This window comes from Perognathus longimembris, chromosome 28, assembly GCF_023159225.1.
Source record: "Perognathus longimembris pacificus isolate PPM17 chromosome 28, ASM2315922v1, whole genome shotgun sequence".
Classification (NCBI taxonomy): domain Eukaryota; kingdom Metazoa; phylum Chordata; class Mammalia; order Rodentia; family Heteromyidae; genus Perognathus; species Perognathus longimembris.
The window spans coordinates 77882597-77890973 of NC_063188.1; positions in this window are offsets into that span (position 1 = coordinate 77882597).

The following is an 8377-nucleotide window of genomic DNA, read 5'->3' on the forward strand; positions in this document are numbered from 1 at the left end:
GACCCAAAAAACTCAGTACCCAAACTCCTACACCTAATAAACCAATTTGGCAAAGTAGCAGGATACAAAATCAACCCACAAAAGTCAGCAGCTTTTCTGTACACCAGCAATAGACAAACAGAAAAGGAAATTATGGAAACAATTCCATTTACAGTAGCCAAAAAAAGAATAAAGTACCTAGGGATCAACTTAACCAAGGACGTGACGGAACTATTCAATGAAAACTACAAAAATTTAATAAGGGAAATCAAAGAAGACACAAGGAGATGGAAAGACCTCCCATGCTCATGGGTAGGCAGAATCAATATAGTGAAAATGGCCATATTGCCCAAATTGTTATACAAATTCAATGCAATGCTATCAAAATCCCAGCCACATTCTTCACTGAAATAGAGAAACCAATCCATAAATTCATATGGAACAGCAAAAAACCTAGAATAGCCAAAGCAATTCTAGGCAAAAAAAGCAGTGCAGGAGGTATCACAATACCTGACTTCAAGCTCTACTACAAGGCCTTCATAACAAAAACAGCATGGTATTGGTATAAAAACAGATCAGAAGACCAATGGATTAGAACTGAAGACCCAGAAATAAAACCGCACTCTTACAGCCAACTGATATTCAACAAAGGAGCTAAAGACATACAATGGAATAAACATAGCCTCTTCAACTACTGGTGCTGGGAGAACTGGGCAGCCATATGCAGAAAACTCAAAGTAGACCCAAGCCTATCACCATGCACCAAGATCAACTCAAAATGGATCAAGGACCTCAACATCAGACCTGAATCCTTGAAACTACTGAAGGACAGAGTAGGAAAGACACTAGAACTTATATGCACAGGAAGGAACTTCCTGAATAGAGTCCCAGGGGCACAACAAATAGGAGAAAGACTCGACAAATGGGACTACTACAAATTAAAGTTTCTGCACAGCTAAGGACATAGCCACCAAAATAGAAAGACAGCCAACGATATGGGAAAGGATATTTACCAGCACAGCAACAGACAAAGGCCTGATATCGGTCATCTACAGAGAACTCAAAAAACTAAGCCCCTCCAAGCCCAATAAACCTATTAGGAAATGGGCAAAAGAGCTAAAGAGAGACTTCACAAGAGAAGATATAAAAATGGCAAAGAAACATATGAGGAAATGCTCAACATCCCTGCTAGTAAAGGAAATGCAAATAAAAACAACCCTGAGATACCACCTCACCCCAGTTAGAATGGCCTATACTCTGAACTCAGGAAACAACAAATGCTGGAGGGGCTGTGGGGAAAGAGGAACCCTTCTCCATTGTTGGTGGGAGTGCAAATTAGTACAACCACTTTGGAGAACAATATGGAGGTTTCTCAAAAAGCTCAATATAGACCTACCCTATGACCCAGCCATACCACTCCTAGGCATCTATCCTAAACAGCAAAATCCAAGATATCAAAAAGGCATTTGTACTTCCATGTTTATCGCGGCACAATTCACAATAGCTAAAATATGGAAACAACCCAGATGCCCCTCCACAGACGAATGGATCCAAAAAATATGGTACTTATACACAATGGAATACTACATAGCGATTAGGAATGGTGAAATACTGTTATTCGCAGGGAAATGGTCAGAACTCGAACAAATAATGTTGAGTGAGACAAGCCTAGAACACAGAAAACAAAGGGGCATGATCTCCCTGATATATGACTGTTAAGAAAGGGAGACGGAGAGACAGTAGAGACCAAGTCTGTGAATACTGTATATGTTCTTGATACATTGTATATTGCATATATGTCAACCTGACCTAGACAAGGGATAGAAAAACAGGTCGTAAGATATCATAAGAAATGTACACACTGCCCTACTATGTAACTGCACCCTCTTTGCACAACACCTTGTAAAAAAATTTATGTCCAATTAATAAAAAAAAAAAAGAGAGGGAGAACAGTTTGGCCATGAGAGCTGTCCGTCAAGTGATGTCAAGGGACTTCCCTTGTGGGTGGAAGCCCAGCCCCCCAAGGATTGGGTTTCTGTGGTACCCCCCACCATTGCACACATGCTCGCCCCAGGAGCAGGGGCTTCTCTTCCTGTTAAAGGCGGAAGAAGAGGGGAGGAGACAGGTCAAGGCCAGCTGTGGCCTCTTAAAGGCACAGCTGACCCCAACAGTAAAGTGCTTACCTAGCAAGCCTGAGCCCCTGAGTTGAAGCCACATTATCACCAGAAAAATTTACCATATCTGGCCAGGGTCTAGGATGGGAATGGAAATTATCTCAAGTGAAACACAGGAGCAATGTGCACTGGTCATTTAATTAATATTAATGTATGTTAGGTACAAGAACGAGTATATACTCCCTAGAATTGTGTACCACCTCTCGTAATACTACCATTTTACTTCAGCTGTTCTCTTGGGAACATATGTCATAAATTGCACCATGATGCAATGATGCACAGTGACTAATTTTGAAAACTATGAATCTGGGACTGGGAATGTGGCTTAGTGGTCTAGTGCTTTCCTAGTATGCATGAAGCCCTGGGTTCAATCCCTCAGCACCAGATAAACAGAAAAAGCTGGAAGTAGTGCTTTGGCTCAAGTGGTAGAGTGCTAGCCTTGAGCAAAAGATGCTCAGGGGTAGTGCCCAGGCCCTGAGTTCAAGCCCCAGGACTGAAAATGGAGGAAAAAAACCCCACAAAACTATGAATCTGCTTAGAAGAGAAACAGACTTATATAGTGATAAGGGAGGCAGAATATTGAGACAGATTAGAGGTACCCAGTAGTCCTTAAGGAAATTTTGCTGGCAGTTAAGCATAGCTAATTTCAAGGCAAGGTGCCAGTGGCTAACACCTGAAATCCTAGCTACTCTGGATGGTGAGATCTAAGGATCATAGTTCAAAGCCAGCCTAGGAAGAAAAATACATGAGATTATTTTCTTTTTCTTTTCCTTCTCTCTCTCTCTCTCTTTAGTTTTTGTTTGCCAGTCCTGGGGCTTGGACTCAGGGCCTGATCACTGTCCCTGGCTTCTTTTTGCTCAAGGCTCGAACTCTAGCACTTGAGCCACAGAGCCTCTTCTGGCTTTTTCTATATATATGGTGCTGAGGAATCAAACCCAGGGCTTCATGCATACGAGGCAAGCACTTTACCACTAGGCCATATTCCAAGCCCTCTTTCGTTCTTTCTTCCTTTCTTTCGTTCTTTTTATCGGTTGTGGGACTTGAACTGAAGGCCTGGGCTCTGCCCCTGAGTTTTTTGCTCAGGCTAGCATTCCAGCACTTCAAGCCACAGCTCTACTTCTGGCTAGTTTTGGTGGTTAACTGGAGATGAGTCTCATGGGGACTTTTGTGTCTTGACAAGCTTTGTTTGAGATCCTTAGATCTCAGCCTCCTGAGTAGCTAGGATTATATAGGCATGAGCCACCAGGGCCCAGCTTACCAAGGAGCCTCTTTTGGCAACCAGCCAGTCTGACATTTTGACAGCTTAGCTGCTTCAGTCCAGCTGCAAAGAGCAGTGCAACTCCATATAATATTGAAACTACAGCTCTGGTCTAAAAGATCCTGCTCCAGTCACAGCTGCTTCATTCAACTTGTACCAGGTTCAATCATACAAGCCTCATCCTGTAGCCATTCACACTGGAGGGGAGAAAGACACTTTCCGTGGTGACTCAGCTTGTGATTAGGTCCTTATATAAGGGTTGTGATAACTATTGATGCAACTGATAGCTATGTTGTAATTGGTGCCAATGGCAATCTTGCATTTGCATACCCCATGCATGCCACACACTGCTCTGGCCATATAATCAGGATGCTCCTCCCACTCGAATCAGTTAGGAGGTATTCTCCTGTGTTCTTCCCCCAGGTGTTGCAACATTAGGCCCTAATAAAGATTTCTCCCCAATGATCTTTTTTGCCTCCTTATGGTGTGTGTGTGTGTGTGTGTGTGTGTGTGTACGTGCACGCGTGTGCACTACCAGTCCTGGGGCTTGAACTCAGGATCTGGGTGTTGTCCCTTAGCTTTTTTTCCCTTGTTGTTTGTTTTGCCAATCCTGGGCCTTGAACTCAGGGCCTGAGCACTGTCTCTGGCTTCTTTTTGCTCGAGGCTAGCACTCTGTCACTTGAGCCACAGCGCCACTTCTGGCTGTTTTCTATATATGTGGTGCTGGGGAATTGAACCCAGGGCTTCCTGTATATGAGGCAGGTACTCTAGGCCATATTCCAAGCCCCTCTATCCACTTTTGCCACTGCTTCACTTCTGGCTTTTTGATGGTTTATTATAGATAAGTCTCAAGAGACTTTCCTACCTCAGCTGGCTTCAAGCTACTACCCTCAGATCTCAGCCTTATGAGTAGCTAGGAGCAAGAGTCATTGGAACCTGGCTTTACTTCTAGCTTTTTTTTTTTTAATCAGTCATGAGGCTTGAACTCAGGGTGTGCAGCAGTGCTGTCCCTGAGCTTTTGTGCTCAACACTAATGCTTTACCACTTTGAGCCACAGCACAACTTCTGGTTTTCTGGTGGTTAGTTGGTGACAAGAGTCTTAAGAACTTTCCTCCCTGGACTGGCTTTGAACCTTGATCCTCAGAGCTCATCCTCCTGAGTAGCTAGGATAACAAGTGTGAGCCACCAGTGTCAGGCTACTTCCAGCTTTTTAATTGGAGATAGGAGTCCCATGGACTTTCCTGCCTAGGCTGGCTTCGAACCGGTATCATCATATATCAGTTTCCTGAGTAGGTAAGATTTAAGGGCCAGTGCTTGGCTCAGAAGGGTTTCTGAATTCTGAATTGAAGTATTTGTAGTATTTTCGGACCTGTATTTCCCAGGTGAGTTCACTGAGCGATTAGAGTGGCGATTTGTTACAATGTGCATTCTCTGAGCTGTTTGACCACTAGTGTTCTAGGATAAGTGGCTCCTGCGTGGTCAGAGTTTCTTGACCTCATCAGGATATATTTTTAGGTGGGAAACCTGTCTCTTTGGATAAGTCTCTGTCCCAGAGTATGAGATACTTGACTCACCAGGGGTCTTCTTCCAAGATCACATTCTCTGCATTTTTGTGTTTTGCTTTTGGAAACAGACTCAGACCAGGATGGCTTCAAACTTGTGATCCTCCTGCCTCTGATTCTGGAGTGCTGGATTACATGTCACCATGCCTGGCTTTGTCTGAGCTTTGAACGAGTGTGTGTGTGTGTACCCATGGGTGAATTTCTTGGGCTGTTTGCATGCCTGCATTTAGGTGTGGTTTTTTATGGCCAGTCCTGGGGCTTGAACTCAGGGCCTGAGCACTGTCCCTGGCTTCTTTTTGCTCAAGGCTAGCACTCTGCCACTTGAGCCACAGCACCACTTCTGGCTTTTTCTATATATGTGGTGCTAAGGAATCAAACCCAGGGCTTCCTGCATACGAGACAAGCACTCTACCACTAGGCCATATTACCAGCCCTTGCGTGTCTATATTTAGTGTAGTGGTTTCTGTGCTGTTTGATGTCTTAACCATCTCTTTGAAGTGTCTGTGACCGTTTTATGAGCACACTGATATATATTTCGATATTGAAGCTCAGGATGATGGCCTTCTAAACTGTGTGTGTGTGTGTGTATTTGTGCTGGTATGGAGACTTGAACTCAGTGCCTCATGCTCTTGCTTAGCGTTTTTGCTGAAGGCTAGCATTCTGCCACTTGAGCCATACCTCCAACTTTCAGCTTTTTGCTCTTTAGTTGAAGATTTGGCTGCACAAACTGGCTTCTGACTAACCTCATTCTTCAGGTCTCAGTCTCCTGAGTAGGTAGGATTACAGGCATGAGCTGCTGGTACCTAGCTTCTAAATTGTTTTAACTAATGACCCAATGAATACTAGTGTTGATGCTAATTTTTCAGAGCTGTTAAAGCATCTGTTCTCAGAGTCTAACGTCTTTCTACTGATGCCTTTTACTGCCCCCAGTCCCTGCATACTTGTCCTCAGTCCCAAAATGTAAAATCTCAGATCTCTGTACTCCTGGTGTTGATGTCCTTCAATTTTTAGGTTACATGGAGCACTTCTTGCTTGAGGGGGATGAGGGTTCTTCACCCCAGGATATAAGATCACCAACTTCTTAGTACTAGGTTTCCAGGGCTTTAAGTTTCCAAGTAGTTGGAATTCCTATTTCCAGTTTCTGTCATCTCTGGGTAATTGAGGGGGTGTGGGGTGATGGGTGGTCTATATCATTTGTCAACTCAGCATTTTGACAATGTATTTTGGCTTGGTCCACTGTCTAGGTTGCAAAGTTGACTCGAGTTTAAATCACAACACAAGTTCCTCTGAACTGTCCTAGGGGAATCTGCAGGCAGGATATGATGTAGTCTCAAACGGTTTCTACATCATCCAAGTTAGAAGTTTTCTGAGCTGCTACTTTGGAGCATAATGTCCCTGGTTTGAAGTTTCCTAAGATGTTTAGGGACTGTGTCCTAAGTCATGAGGTGTCTTTGCTATGCCAACTAGGCACAGAAAGCCAGGTTTCTGAACTGGATGATCTATGTCTGTGACAATTAGGAATCTGAAATGCTTCTAGATGTGACAACAGAGTTGAGGTTTCAGGAAAGTGTTGGAGGGAGGTCTTACTTAGGAGTGGGGAGAGGGGCTGGGAATGTGGCTTAGCAGTAGAGTGCTTGCCTAGCATGCATGAAGCCCTGGGTTCCATTCCTCAGCACCACATACACAGAAAAAGCCAGAAGAGGGCGCTGTGACTCAAGTGGTAGAGTGCTAGCCTTGAGCAAATGAAGCTCAGGGACAGTGCCCAGGCCCAGAGTTCAAGCCCCAGGACTGGCAAAAAAAAAAAAAAAGGCAGGAAGATTCTGTGCTGTTTGGGATCTGTGTCTGGACTATGTCACATATATCACAGGGTGTGAGGCATTGAAGCAAAGCTGTAGAGGGTCTTGTTGAGATTTTTCAACCCTGGGCTGGGAATGTGGCTTAGTGGTAGAGTGCTTGCCTAGCATGCAGAGAGAGCCCTGGGTTTGATTCCTCAGCACCACATAAACAGAAAAAGCCAGAAGTGGCACTGTGGCTCAAGTGGTACAGTGCTAGCCTTGAGCAAATGAAGCTCAGGGGCAGTGCTCAGGCCCTGAGTTCAAGCCCCAGGTCTGGCAAAAAAAAAAAAAAAAAGATTTCCAAGCCTGCCTGGCATGAGTGGCTCACACCTGTAATCCTAGCTATTCAAGAGATTGAGATTAAGATCATAAATTTAAAGCCAGCCTGAAGTCTGCGAGACTGGAATCTCCCGATTAACCACCAAAAGAGGACACAGTGGGGCTTGAACTCACTGTCCCTGGAGACTTTTTTGCTCAAGGCTAGTGCTCTACCACTTGAGCCACAGCTCTACTTCTGGAGCGAGTGGACCTGAATTTCATGGACTTCACTGCCCTGGCTCGCATTAAACCATGATCCTCAGATTTCAGCCTCCTTAGTAGCTAGGATGACTAATGTGAGCCACTAGCATCTGGCAGTAGATCTTTAATCCCCAATGATGAAGTAAGTCTCTGAACTTTGTGGGAGTGTATAATCAGATTTTCAAGTCTTTGACCTCTTTGGATTTGTAACATGGGTTACAAATTGAGGTCTCCTGTAAGTGTTTGATAGCCAGTATGTCCCAACTCTGAAATGTTTCAGGGTCTGTCAGAACACACAAGGTCTCTCATCTCCCAGGTTGGGAAGTCTTCTGTACTACAGAAAAAGGAAAGTTCTCTGATGTTTGGTATTCAGATCGCAGTGTGAGGCAGCCTGTGAGGTGTGAGCTGGGTTAGCAACTGTACCCTAGGTCCCAGTGAACTGAGTTCAACTGGGGGTGGGGGGGCACTGCCTTTATCCAGCAGTGACAGCTCTAGAGGTTTAGTGCCAGTATCCAGGTCTGAAGTCTAGGACCTGTTTGGAGACTATGTCTTAAGTGCCCTGTTTTTAAGTCTCTGGGTTGGGGTGTGTGTCCTTTTTGTGTATGTGCTGGTCCTGGGGCTTGAACTTGGGGCCTGGGCACTGCCCCTGTGCTTTTGTGCTCACGACTAGCACTTGAGCCTCAGTTCCACTTCTGAATTTTTGGTAGTTAATTGGAGTTAAGAGTCTCATGGACTTTCTGCCAAGGCAGGCTTTGAACTAAGATCCTGAATAGTTAAGATTACAGGATTGAGCCACCAGTGCCCAGCTTGGAGATGGGCACTGTGACTGTTTAGGACCTTCACCTATGTGATAGAAATCTTTGGGTTACTGTGTCACAACCAAAGTTTATGAGTAAAACCAAAGAGCATTGGCTCATACTTACACAGGATGAGAATGAGCATCCCAAAACTCATGTTTTTGTTCACTTTATACCTAGCACAATATAGGTATAGAGAACACTAAATTTGCTTTCAAAGAGCTTTTTATTATTATTTTTTATTTTTCCCAAT